The sequence below is a fragment of the Coregonus lavaretus genome (genome assembly GCF_964263955.1).
Source record: "Coregonus lavaretus genome assembly, chromosome: 28".
Lineage (NCBI taxonomy): Eukaryota > Metazoa > Chordata > Actinopteri > Salmoniformes > Salmonidae > Coregonus > Coregonus lavaretus.
Window position 1 is genome coordinate 17,734,800 of NC_140015.1, and position 15,176 is coordinate 17,749,975.

Genomic DNA, 15,176 nt, shown 5'->3' on the forward strand with positions numbered 1-15,176 from the left:
TTCGGCCCAATCCAGAAAGAGCTACAGCAGCAGTGTAGTGCACGACCACGATGAGAGCTCCTCTTCTTCAACTTGCCTCATCAGCTCTGATTCTTGTCTCTCAGCCTGGCGGGATGATGGCAATGGCTTTAGGAATCAGCTCTGAATCACCCTTTTAATCATCTCGCAATCAACCTTCATTCAACTCTAGGGTGGTTTTTGATAATTTCTCAATCAACTGGTCGGCCCAATCAGCTCTGAATCACCAGGTTTTGTAGCTCTGGGCTGCAGAGCGCCACTGGTGCATTACCTTCTCTTATGGATCAATATGGCCACTACTGTTGTGATGAAAGATACTGCCAAAGAATATCCTGCTGGTGTTTATCAGATCCTGGTCATGGAGGCCTGAGGCTGAGCTTAAGATGTAGGTCAGCAGCATCAGAACTGCAGTTTGAAGGGATATTTTCCCAAGACGTGAAACTATTATGTTAATGAGGTATGGTCAATTCAGCTGAAACAGGCTGCATGTTATTGTTTTGGATGAAGCGAGAACAATACTCTTTTGAGGCATCTGAAACTGGGTTGCCCCAAGTGTCTTGACATGCAGAATAATGATGTGGTATATGACATCATGCATAATGCCCTTTCTTTATTGGCTGGGATCAGACCCTAGAGATTACAGTGGGAAATATATTGGAGCACATCCTTCGAGTTGTGATGCACACCGTTGTTACTGCTACATTTGCTGTGATATACGTACAGAGCTCACTGCAACGTTAATCAGAGGGCTTTATCACATTCATCACTCTTCTTGCTCACTGTCATCTTGATTACTGTTCATTATGTTTACTTTCAATGGGAGTTTCAATCAACTAGGCCTATTTTCTATCATTGTCACCCTCACTATTCAATTTGTCCACAAAGGAATGATAAAATTACTCACATAAAGCTGACTGAAAGCAGTATAGATGGGAACATTTGTCTGTGGTTTTTCAGGTCTGTATTTGCAGTTTCTTAAGGGTCTCTTGGAAGGCAAAGCCCTCTCAAGGGCTTAAGCCCTATAGAAACCATGCGCAGACCTGTAGGATGAGTCATACAGTGGATTGTGTGTGTGTGTGTGTGTGTGTGAATGTAGGACTGTGTATTGTCTACATAAGTGCAGGAAGCACTGCCTGATAAGTAAATTAATAACCTGGGCCAAACCATGCCCCCGCACTCCACAGTGAGAGAAATCCTAATGTTCCTAGTCTTGTCTGTTTCCTGGAATCTGTTTATAAAACAACCTTCTCCCTGCCGCTCCCTGTCTCTCTTTACCTCCTCTACCCTCCTCTCATTGCCTCACCATCCTCCCCTCCTCCTCCTCCTCCTTGTGGCCTGACAGTAATGGAGAGAGGCAGTCAGTCCGGTTTAAAACCACCTCCAAACAGAGAGATGGGGATTAAATGAAGGTTAGAGAGGAGAAGGAGAGGTAGACAGAGGATAGCCGATGAGACTCGTCGCCGGACACCGCCGGTCACGGGCTGTTCCTTCTGCCTGGCCTGGAATCACTTGGGAAACAGCCAGAAGAGACCTGGAAGGCACTAGCATTGAGCCACTGCAGCCTGTACTGTAATTTATCTCCCTATTTATTTAATCTCTGCTTTATGGTGCTGGCTGTGTCAAACCTCTGTGAATTTGCTGATTCTGCAGCGTGCTCACTTCATCAACACCGTAGTCAAACAGCTGACCAATCTCTGATACGAAGACGTATTAGCGTTTATCTGTCTTGCCAGACCGCATTGGACCTCTTTGATATGACGATAAATTAACTTTGAGAGTATGCATTTATCATAGCTATAACAGAGAAACGGAGGGCGCTACCGCAAGCTGTCACTAGGAATCTTTGATGGTTTTCTGTTGTAGGCACAACATATTTTCTTATACAGTGCGAACACTCTTAGGCTTATGTGCATTATGGGGGTACATTTGTTTTTGTAATGCTTTTTTTTTAGTGGGAATTAGGCCTAGTCTTTTTCGTAGCTGTGCATCATGTGTATTACTGGGACGACAAGAAAAAGACAGACATGCAGTGTCTGATGTCATCAGACACATTGCGCCGATAGAAGCAGAGCAGAGACATGGCGAGCAGCATATCTTCATGTGTGTGTGAGAGTGCACTTTAACAAGATGGTACCTGGAGTTTCTTACCCAGGCTTACAAGCAGCATTAGCCCCAGGGCAGATAACATCTGGAGTGGCTCAAGTCACCACTCAAAGGCTGCCTTATTCTCTCTCTCTCTCTCTCTCTCTCTCTCTCTCTCTCTCTCTCTCTCTCTCTCTCTCTCTCTCTCTCTCTCTCTCTCTCTCTCTCTCTCTCTATCCCTCTCTCTCTATCCCTCTCTCTATCTCTCTCTCTCTCTCTCTCTCTCTCTCTCTCTCTCTCTCTCTCTCTCTCTCTCTCTCTCTCTCTCTCTCTCTCTCTCTCTCTCTCCTCTCTCTCTCTCTCTCTCTCTCTCTCTCTCTCTCTCTCTCTCTCTCTCTCTCTCTCTCTCTCTCTCTCTCTCTCTCTCTCTCAAAACAGTGGCTGTTAAAAAGCTCTGGCTTGGGTTCTGGTCAGGGGAATCGACAGGCTAATGTGAGGCCAGGGCTTTTTCGTTTGGTTTTTACTGGCTTTAGGCTAGATCCCTCCATTTTCTTGGCCATTGTTCTCTGAGCACGAGTGAGGCATTGTTCAGCATTATACCCAAGGGATTATAGAGCTTGGTTTGACTTCTAGTCAAAATATGAAATGAGACAGGAGGACAAATTCTCTGTTATGAAGGCAGATGGATGGAGCCTTCCAACCAGGCAGACACAAAGAGGGCCCTGATGATATTATCTGGCCATAGGTAATATCTAGGCCTATTTCCATTTGATATGTAAAAACGGTTTTGTCCTGTTTTGGAACATAGGCTAGTATTAGATTAGTATTACTGTTGCTTTGTTCCCTCAGCCACTAGCGTTGGGCACAGGCTAAGAAGGCTTAGGGGCGTGATCCTATCATCCCTACTCTCCTCTTGTATGCAGAGATTAGCGCACTGACACACATTGGTGGCACGCCTCGTTTCAGCTATAAGCTCAATCAATGAAGGCTGTTTACCTTGACACATACACTCCCCTACGTATTTATTTGGACAGTGAAGCTAAAACATTTAATCTGGCTCTGTACTCCAGCATTTTGGATTTTAGATAAAATGTTTCATATGAGGCTACAGTACATAATGCCACCTTTTATGTGAGGGTATTGTCATGTATATCTGTATTTAGAAATATCATACCCCCCCCCCCCCCCCAAAAAAAAAAAATGCAAACCTCCCCTGTTATTGGTAATGGTGAGAGGTTAGCATGTCTTGGAGGTATCATGTTTGTGCCTCTAACTTTCTCACTCATCATTATTCAGGATTCATTCATGATTATAGCATCCACATTAAGTGTTCAGAAACATATTCTGTTCACAAAAAAAGTGACTCCAAAATGAACAAACTTCAAATGAATCCAAGTTTGTAGAGTCACACAAGCTTGATGTAGTCATTGCATGTTGGGACAAAATACTAAACTTTTGACTACTTTAATACACATATAAGTGAATTTGTCAAAATACTTATGACACCTTCAAATGGGGGGACTAGATGCATCCAGTGCTTTCATTTCTAAATGGTAAAACAGATACAGTGGGGAAAAAAGTATTTAGTCAGCCACCAATTGTGCATGTTCTCCCACTTAAAAAGATGAGAGAGGCCTGTAATTTTCATCATAGGTACACGTCAACTATGACAGACAAAATGAGAAAAGAAAATCCAGAAAATCACATTGTAGGATTTTTAATGAATTTATTTGCAAATCATGGTGGAAAATAAGTATTTGGTCAATAACAAAAGTTTCTCAATACTTTGTAATATACCCTTTGTTGGCAATGACACAGGTCAAACGTTTTCTGTAAGTCTTCACAAGGTTTTCACACACTGTTGCTGGTATTTTGGCCCATTCCTCCATGCAGATCTCCTCTAGAGCAGTGATGTTTTGGGGCTGTCGCTGGGCAACACGGACTTTCAACTCCCTCCAAAGATTTTCTATGGGGTTGAGATCTGGAGACTGGCTAGGCCACTCCAGGACCTTGAAATGCTTCTTACGAAGCCACTCCTTCGTTGCCCGGGCGGTGTGTTTGGGATCATTGTCATGCTGAAAGACCCAGCTACGTTTCATTTTCAATGCCCTTGCTGATGGAAGGAGGTTTTCACTCAGAATCTCACGATACATGGCCCCATTCATTCTTTCCTTTACACTGATCAGTCGTCCTGGTCCCTTTGCAGAAAACAGCCCCAAAGCATGATGTTTCCACCCCCATGCTTCACAGTAGGTATGGTGTTCTTTGGATGCAACTCAGCATTCTTTGTCCTCCAAACACGACGAGTTGAGTTTTTACCAAAAAGTTCTATTTTGGTTTCATCTGACCATATGACATTCTCCCAATCCTCTTCTGGATCATCCAAATGCACTCTAGCAAACTTCAGACGGGCCTGGACATGTACTGGCTTAAGCAGGGGGACACGTCTGGCACTGCAGGATTTGAGTCCCTGGCGGCGTAGTGTGTTACTGATGGTAGGCTTTGCTACTTTGGTCCCAGCTCTCTGCAGGTCATTCGCTAGGTCCCCCCGTGTGGTTCTGGGATTTTTGCTCACCATTCTTGTGATCATTTTGACCCCACGGGGTGAGATCCTGCATGGAGCCCCAGATCGAGGGAGATTATCAGTGGTCTTGTATGTCTTCCATTTCCTAATAATTGCTCCCACAGTTGATTTCTTCAAACCAAGCTGCTTACCTATTGCAGATTCAGTCTTCCCAGCCTGGTGCAGATCTACAATTTTGTTTCTGGTGTCCTTTGACAGCTCTTTGGTCTTGGCCATAGTGGAGTTTGGAGTGTGACTGTTTGAGGTTGTGGACAGGTGTATTTTATACTGATAACAAGTTCAAACAGGTGCCATTAATACAGGTAACGAGTGGAGGACAGAGGAGCCTCTTAAAGAAGAAGTTACAGGTCTGTGAGAGCCAGAAATCATGCTTGTTTGTAGGTGACCAAATACTTATTTTCCACCATAATTTGCAAATAAATTCATAAAAAATCCTACAATGTGATTTTCTGGATTTTTTCCCCCTCAATTTGTCTGTCATAGTTGACGTGTACCTATGATGAAAATTACAGGCCTCTCTCATCTTTTTAAGTGGGAGAACTTGCACAATTGGTGGCTGACTAAATACTTTCCCCCCCCACTGTATGTATGAAAATACTCTAAAATAAAAAGTGACATTCTGGACTGTCCCCTCATATTAAACATTTGATCTCAAATCCGAAATGGAGTGTAGAGCCAAATTCAAAGTTTTAGCTTCACTGTCCAAATAAATACGAGTGTTTGAACAGACATGACATGCACTCAAATATAGAAAATGGGTTGCTGGAGACTGATATTGCAGCTTTCACTCTTGCTGATGCGCAAGTCTGCGCTCTCATAGGCCATTTATTTATAGACATATTAGCACAAGATATTTCAGACTTCATGGCTCTTCTCAGAATGGTTTAAACATTAGAATCAAGGCATAAGCAGATGATGTAATTTATGTATGCCATTTTGGAGGCATAAATATAAATTGGAGTAGGCCTACATTTTCCTCTTAGAACAATGCAGTTAAACAGCATCCTGGACAGAATGTTAACGATAAATGTATCTTCATCTTCATCGGTGTCTCAAGATGTGACACCGGCTCCCCTCTTTAAAGCCCTTTTCCTCAGGGGCTACAGAAATATCATTTTCTTCTGAATCTCTCTCTCCCTCTTCCGGATGGTGGATTTTGTCCTTGCTAGGGCACAGGGCTCTCCGCTGTTTCAGCACATGGTGCTGGCTAAAAATACCCCTCCGCCCCTTTGGTCCAGCATCCAATGCTCAGCGTGGGAGTGGGAAGAGAGCTAGAGGAAGAGAAGCGATAGAGGAGGAGGAGGAGAAGAGGGCACGATGGAGGGAGGGGGAGTAGGCTGCGTTTCGCCCTGGGTTGCAGCGGAACACAGAGACACTGAAGCACCTCCAACGCAGGAGCTCCACAGCCTACTCTGCCAAAGCTCTCCTCTCCATCAGCCAGAAGCTCAGGTCATAATAGATGTGGGAGTGGAGAAGGGATTGGCCACCTCCATGAACAAGTCAGTTTACACTGTGGATGTGATACAGGCGGCTACTGCAGTGCAGCCATGCAATCAAAATGAAGTTGCACAAATGCTTAAAACTAACTTGTCATTCATGTTACTCTTGCCGCACTAATATGAACTGTTATCTGCTTTTCCACTTCCTAAAACAAACCTCAGACCATTGCAAGAAAATAGCTAGATGTGCCTTCTATTGCAACTGAGCTCTCCCTGTCCTTTGTTCCTTGTTCTTAATGGCTCACTCTGCAGCAGCTATTAGTGCAATGCTCTGCCAAGTGATCTTCTTTTGTTGAGATCTTCCTGGCTGGTAGGCTACTCTAAAAGGCTTCTCCCTCTCTCTAAGGTCAGGGTCATTAAGTCAGGGAGAGAGAGTCTTACTTCCACCATGGCTACACCGGCAAGCGTGTAGATTATTTTCTATCCCCACCAGATGCGATCATGATACGCAGGTTAAAATACCAAAACCAACTACACTGAACAAAAATATAAACGCAACATGTAAAGTGTTGGTCCCATGTTTCATGAGCTGAAATAAACAATTTCATACGCACAAAAAGCTTATTTTTCTCAAATGTTGTGCACAAATTTGTTTACATCCCTGTTAGTGAGCATTTCTCCTTTGCCAAGATAATCCATCCACCTGACAGGTGTGGCATATCAAGAAGCTGATTAAACAGCATTATCATTACACAGGTGCACCTTGTGCTGGGGACAATAACAGGCCACTCTAAAATGTGCAGATTTGTCACACAACACAATGCCACAGATGTATCATGTTTTGAGGGAATGTGCAATTGGCATGCTGACTGCAGGAATGTCGACCAGATCTGTTGCCAGAGAATTGAATGTTAATGTCTCTAGCATAAGCCACCAACGTCATTTTAGAGAATTTGGCAGGACGACCAACCGGCCTCACATCCGCAGACCATGTGTATGGCGTCGTGTGGACGAGTGGTTTGCTGATGTCAACAGAGTGCCCCATGGTGGCAGTGGGGTTATGGTATGGGCAAGCATAAGCTACCGACAACGAACACAATTGCATTTTATTGATGGCAATACCGTGACGAGATCCTGAGGCCAATTGTGATGCCCATTTTTTCTAAAGGTATCTGTGACCAACAGATGCATATCGGTATTCCCAGAAATGCATAGATTAGGGCCTAATGAATTTATTTCACTTGATTGATTTACTGTAACTCAGTAAAATCGTAGAAATTGTTGCATGTTGCGTTTTTATATTTTTGTTCAGTATATATTAATTTGGGGACAGGTTGAAATGCATGAAACATTCATGGACATTTAGCTAGATAGCTGTTGCTAGCAGTTTGTCCTGGGAGATGAACATTGGGTTATTATATTACCTGATCATGCATATGGTCCCCTTTAATCTGGTAATTTTTGTAAACACAGATAGCGTAGGGAGAGAGGGCCTCAGGGCCGACGTCTGCTAATGGATGGGCTAATGAGTTCTTAATTGACTTTTAGAGGAATGGCTCCTACTTTCCCACTCCAATCTAGTGCCATCTCCAGGAGAGCACTGGTGAGGCCCGCTCAGCAGATGTCCCCCTGAGGTTACTGTGGGTTTCATTAGGAGATGGACCTAGGGAAGACATGCCAACCATAACCCCATGCTTTAGGGCAAAGGAACTGGATAAGGCGCTCTTTCCAGGAGATGAATTAGTCCTAGTGAAATCTGTTAGCAACATTGCAGCTCAGCTCCAGCTCTACCACAGAGGTATCAAATGTCAATGTGTCTGAAGATATCATCCATTTCCCTTTCCCTCCATTATCCTTACCTTTTACAGTGAGAAAAATGACAGTGAGTGTTTTCATGGTTTAATGGTTTGTTTACCTAGAAGAGTAGATTCTATTTCTCTTGTCTATTAAAAAAATGAAAATGCTTGAGCAATCAAAGGGAAAAAAACTTGAATATCTTTCCACCATTATTTTTGGTTTGTTTGTACGCAATAGCATGAACAATGCTTGTGCACACACTAATAATTAGGCTAGTGGTTCTGGGGAAGGTGGCAAATTGTCATGTAAATGAAAGAAACTAATTCAAGCACCTCCTTATCTCGTTCAGTGGGTTAGGCTACACATTAGGGGTGTGAACGTTTAAACGTTAAAACGATTCAACAAAATTGGGATCCTTAACGTTAACAAAAAACTCAAACCGAAAAACTGTTTTTTGGGTTTTTCCCCCCACAAAATTACAGTCGCAGTGCAGTTATCACAAAACTTTATTTTCCTTGTTATAGCTTAACTAGATGATAGGCTATAAAGAGCTGGGGAAAGTTGTGTAATTTTAAATAACCAGAGAGGAAGAGGTGAACTTTAGGCTACTTTGGTGAATTTGGGAGGCGTGCAAGACAGATTACCAAGACACATGCGCACCACGTTTCTTCAGCGTATTTTGTAACAATTTTTTTTCTTGCCGATAGATAGGCTTCCTGCCTATACTGTGCCCCTCTCTCTCCGTCCCTTGCTAGCTTGCTGTGAAAGAGGTGAGTGTTTGATTAGTTGCTGTACTTCTGAGAACACAGTCTCCTCCTTTCCAAAAATACTGACTCTTGTGATTCGATTCCTAGTGGAATCTAATCTTGACACTCAGAAATGGGAGTCGACACTGGGAGTCGACATGCAAGGAGTCAACTCTCCACCACTCGTTGTTAACAGTTGGGAAAAATAATATTGTGATATTGTCAAAATGATACGATATGCCATCAAAAATAATATCCCGATATGTTACTGTATCGATTACCATCACTAGTGGTGTAACAGTCTAAGCCTATATGAAAATAATTGCATCTATCATAGTTCACTGATACCAAAAACCATTACAATAGGCTATCTGTTTTAATAACCTGGATGACTTCAACCTCGAGGAATGAAGAGAAACCAGAGAAATGCAATGACTCATTTAATTCACTCAAGTTTCAGTTTAGAGAGACATCAGGGACTAGAGAGATATCATGACGCTGCAGTTTAGAGTAACTGAGAGATTGTTCCTCATGGGGGAAAAAATGTCAGTTGAGATTCATCAGTAGAATCTGCCTTTTCCCTCTAAGGGCTTTGCAAATCAGGAAATGAACACCTCCCAGTTGGAGGGATATGATTGATTTGTTTGGGTTTAGCAGCCTCCCCTTTCTTATGCAGCCAGTCTTCTCCCTGACCCAGTTGTCAGACAGAGACCATAGGTGTGAATCCCCATCCTCTCACACTTCCTGTGGCAACGTCTGACTACAGTACAGTCTTCTGCCACCATTCAACACCGACTTACTATCCCCTCAGGCTATTCAGAGCAAGACATGTCAAAGTTCTACAAGCTTCCTCAGACGTCTTAAACACAGCACCTATGACTTTCCTCACCATTGACTGCTCACACTGAGACTTCAGTCTCGCCAGGCAGCGTGCTACTCCTCGCAGTCCCAAGGGACTGACTGTGAAATTGCAATTTTCCACTCTGGTGGCACGCCGATGTGTAATTGACTTAATGAGATGGATTTTGGAAGGGATGGGAAAGGATGGGGGATGGCTAATTTTAAAATGATGTGCCAGCAGAGCTCCTCCAGCCCAGAGAAGGCCCTTATCTCATCAAGCTCTGGTCCTTCTCTGGCACATTCTGACTTCCTGACCCACAAAGTAGTCTCACACTATTCATCATTTCTAGGGTCATATTGTCTTCTTGATATCCTTGGACTGTTGGTCTCGAGGATCACTCAAGGAATGACCCAAGTCCTCAAGATAGACCAGGGATTTATGTTGAGTGTTGGTTGGATATGCCGTCAATGTCATGGGACATTTTTGGTCTGAACAATCATTGCAAATTTGAGACTGGAGTTATGGAGACATCAGATGCATTTCTGACTTCAGAACATTGTTCTGCTGGACACTGGATAACTGGCAGCAACTCAGGCCCCCACAAATGAAGGTCCAGGTCTCTGCTTAGGCATCAGCCTTGTATCTCCTAAAGTTATGCCCAATGCACAAGAGGCAATAATGGCTTTATATTAGTAGTCAAGGATTTTGTTCAGAGCAAACTGTGTGTTGTTCAGCAACTCCTGAAATGATTTGTTTATGATGACAGGTGCCATATGCTATCGGAGCTGGAGAGAATTACTGTTGCCCTGATGGGTACCTCCAAGCGCACGGTTGGTATTTTCTGTGTTAACAGTAATTACGTTTGCTACTTACATTCTGCTCCTCCTTGCATTATTGCTGGGTGAGAGAGAAGATACTTAGTAGTTTTTTTGATGTTGTGTATTTTTATGGGATAACTGAGCTGTGGTAACTCTTATACTGACAGCCTTTCTCTAGGGGTTTGAAACTGCTTCTAGCTTCACAACCTCAGTGTAGTTAAACATGGTAACACTAAAATGGTTTGTTTTTGTGATGGTATTTTAATAGCAAGCTAGGTAATGTTCTTTCCAAAAACAAAACATTTTCAGAATATAATGATTCATATCTTTATGCAAAATTATTATTGAACTCCGAGAGTAGCTCTTCCTTGATTACATCTTTATGAAACCAAAGGCACAAAAGCACAGATGGATATAATGCACAGATCACGCTGTGCCACCAGAGACAAGGATCCCGGAGAAGGGAGGCATGGCTAAAATGTGAGTCTAAGCCCAGGAACAAGAACCCCTGCTGGGAAAGACTGAGATTTAATGGGCTTGGTACAGACAGACATGGAAATCTGGTGGAGCGACCGCAGGAAGGTTGGTCCTGACTGACAAATCTGACAGGCGTAACCCTGGGCTCTGTGTTGGGTCCTGGCAGAATGCTAAGAGGATGGAGGACTGGGTGTCTGCCTGTCACCTCTCCTTCCCTTCTTTTCTGCCTGTCCTCTCGCATCAGCCCTGACAGGGTCTTTTTACTGACCTGTCACTGACCACAGAAAGAACCGAGCTGGCTTCTCGCCAGGTGCTAGGCCCTTCCCTCGCCACAGACCCCTTGCCCCTCTGCCTGGGGTGTTAACCATGCTAAGCCCCCCTGGCAGGGGTACAGCAGGCCAACCGGAAAGGAGAGCAGATCAGGCTGCTTTTAACGGAATGAGAGATGAAGTTGGATGGCTGCGAGGGGTGTCAGGGGGAACGTGAGGGGGTAAGAGTGGGGGGACCAATGTTATTTCAGACTAAGGGATGACAAATGAAGTCTGCCGAGGGGGCAGTGGGTACTGAATAGCAGCGGTGCTCTGAGGAGGAAGGGAATCTGCTTCATTGAGTTTCATTCTGTGTGGAATGAGTCTTCTCTTATTTGTTTTCTTGTCTGGCTGTCACCTCCGGTCTGATTAGCCAAGAAGGCAAGCAATAAATTAAACCCTTTTGAAAAGAAAATCATGCAGTCAGAACATGAAAAATAGAATGAGGAACCAGAACATTCGGATGGCTCATCTCTCCAGTGTCTCTCTCTATCCACCACAAACATTTTGTTTTGTTTTTAAGTTGCACAGAAATTATACTTGGCTGAAGTGGCTGCAAACACTTACTGGCCTGATGTGGACATGGTGACAGCAAGGAGGGGGTTTTGTACTCTCAGTTCTTCTTCCCCATATATTTTTATCCATGTCATGCTTGTCGTCTGACCTTCTGTCGCCCAGTGCCCTTGACGCAAACAAAGAGTGGCCTAAATATAAATAATATGGGTAACAAGTAGGGGGGCAGCAATTGGGGCAAGTCCCCTGTTAAGAAGATGGAGGACCATTTTGTGACAAAATAAAAAAATCTATAAATGGCAAAATGGTCAACCAGGACACATCGAGGGCCATTCAAATCTGAAATTCACTGCCTGGAGAAAAGGATGCACGTTGTTGGAGTATGCTACAGAGCACACTATCCTCTCATCACAAACATGAATGGGACACAGGATTTATCTGTTGAATGCATCCTATGACCCATGCGTTGTGGGTTGTTCAGTAGTGTATAGGATGAATATCCTAAAGGTGCAGGCTATCCGACTCCCACTCCACATCATCTTGTAATCAACATTTTGATCAGCTCGAAGACAGATGGTTTGCCTGAGAGCCCCCTCCCCCTTCCCTCCCTCGGATACTCCAGTATGTGTGTCTAGACCAGAGTTATCCAGACTTAGGGAATGACACCCACCCTCCCTCTCCCCCTCCCTCTCTCACCCCCCTACTTCACTGAGCCTTGGAGTCACCATGGAATTGGGGTCATCCATCTAGCACTCGAGCTGTGCTAAAATTAGTGGAGCACTTGGGGAAACTTAAGCTGGCAAAGTACCAAGTCATTGTGCTCTACTAAAACTGTGATATCTATTGTATCTACAAGAGGTTGGGTTTTTCAGCACCCTCAAAATGAGCCCAAAACCTGACAAATGTTTTTAACACAAATGGCTCTAATCCTGGTAACACCTCATATTACTGAGCTGTTTTTTGTATCAAAACACAAACGGACTGACAAGGTTTTTGCAGTGTAAAAGATAATCCCGGCTTCATTTCACAAAAAATACATCAAAAATGTAGGCTAATCATTGTTCATCTTCTGGAGGACCACATAATGCTACATCTGGTGACCAGACCAGATACTTGAAACAATTCACTCTTTGCCTCTAACATTTCCTTTCTTCAGTAAATGTCCCCAGTAAGAATGAGGATCTGAATGAGCATCTATTCACTGTTGGCTGGCCAGGCTGTGTGGTTTGGTTTGCCGTACCTCATTATCTTTCTCACTGCATACCATTATACAACTCACTTCAGCCAGCTCTACTCTGAGGAAGCAACAATCGAGGCTTTCATACCATAAGTGGAATACACACACTGCCACCCAAACGTCTGGAGCTTAGAAGTTCTTTTCATCCCTCTGTGTAGGAGTATGGTAATGATGCCCACGCAGAAAGAGGTTTGGGTGTGGCAGACCTAGTACAGCCTCTAGTCTCCTTTACCTCAGGACTGCTGATAACAACTCAAGAACTGGATAGCCTTCCATAGCCAATGCCCTTTTCATAATTTCACCAATCAAGTCCCCTCTCGTGATGCCTGAACTGAAAGGACTTGATTGGTGAAATTATAAAAAGGGACAAGTGAAGTTAATTAGCTAGTAGGCCTACATTTGATATATAGCACGAGTTGACACTGCTTTTGGAAGAGCTACTCGAGCTACTTGATTCTGTTGTGAAGAGACTGTGACAGGAGTTGCCACACTTGACTGACTGGAGGTCTTTGGTGCCCTCTGGTTGAGAGGGGCTCTGTTAAACACAGGACAAACAAACACCTCGGAGCTTCTCCAGTGTGGAAATCCCAGAGCTGTGCTCAGCGACTCCAAACCCTCACCCCCTTCTCTCCAATCCTGTCGTTATGGCAGCGTGACCCTGCAGCTGTGCTCCCTGCTCAAATCCTATGGCCGCGAGTGCTCAGTCTCACAGCATGTTTTTGGATTCCTGATGCTGTCAAGTGTGTGTGTGTGTGTGCGTGTATGTGCGCGTGCGTGCATTGTACAGTATGTGTGGATTGAGTATCTGTCTGTGGGTGGGTGGAGATGTTTTTGTACATTGTGCTGTGTGCGGCTTGTCTCGTTCTCTGTTGTTTCTTTGAGCATAGCCTTTGTGTGCCCCTTCATCTGGGTCCTTCATCTTCATGTGCAGTCTGTTTTATACCTTCACCTCGTTTCCTTCACTTTGTCTTTATCTCCACTCCACCCATCCGTATCTCCCTCTCTCTTTTTCCTATAAACTCTTCACATAATGTCTGTTTTGTTCAGAGCGCCCAGCGACTCGTAGCCAGGATTTGCATACGTGACAGATCCCATATTCTCTCCTCCCCGCCCGCGGCCTACACCCGCCAGAGCGTGTAGGAGTCAAGGGCTGCCCTCTCAGACAAAGTGAATGATCTCTCTATCAGTCGCCTCTCAATCCTTCCCCAGCAATTCAGTCGCCCTCTCATTCAGCTGAATAGCCATTTTGTGGCTTGTGAGTAAGAATCAGTAGGCATTGTCAGAGTGAGTATTGGTTGATGCATTCACTGTAATATGGCTAACTCTGGTCCTGCTATTGTCTGGTGGTGGGTGGGTGATTGTGTAGGCTACTTGGAAGTTAGGCTGCCAACCTGTACGTTGGCCAGAATTAATCTCGATGCAACTCAATTGTCCAAGCACCTTCCTTTCCTTTGTCTGCACTAATGTGTGGAGGTGAAAGCAAATTTCCAGTAGCTTTTATCTTTCCTGCTTTTTAAATTCAGTCAGAAAGCTACTTTAGATTATTGAGATGCATCCTCTTACTTTCATTCTCTGGTTTGGATGACTTGTGGGTGATGTAAATTATATTGCTTCCCCTAGCCCTGTGTGTTTGCTTTCTCTGAGTGGAGGGGCTCTAAGCTTAGTCCCTCAGCCAAAGACAAATAACCTAACTGGAAAGTCACCCCATTCCCCTAGTGGATTCAGGGTATTGAATAATATCCCTCTATTTGTCCGCATGTGCATGTGTGTTTGTGCGTGTCCTTGTATGTCACTGAATTCTTAGGGGAAATATCTCCTCTTCACTTTGACTAGTATTGGATCGCTCTGCACTGTCAAAAGCTATAAAGCATAAATAACAAAGGAACTCCTCTCTTGGTCTGTCCTCTCTCTTCTCTCTCTCCCCCTCTCTCTCCCCTCTGCTCTCTGCCTTTCCTGGCCAGCTTTATAGCCAAGAGTACAGCTATACATTGTTTCAATTCGACTAGTACCTGAATGCGAAAATACCACATCCATTCCACACGAGATGTCAGCCAGTACAGTTTGCGTAAGCTTCTTGAGTCTGAGCATCGTGTTAGTCTTCCACATGTAGGTATATTCCCCTCGACCATAAATGTGTAACGCAGCCTTTCCTTTGTTATCATATAGGCCAGTGCTGCAAGAGACTGGGGCCTTTGATGAGGCCTTGGGGTAAATCATGACATCATAGAGGATGTGCAACTTTCTTGCAGTTGAGCAGGTTCGGGTGTCGCTTACGTAAAAACCCTTGACTCTCTTGTCTACCGGGCTGCTCCTCCG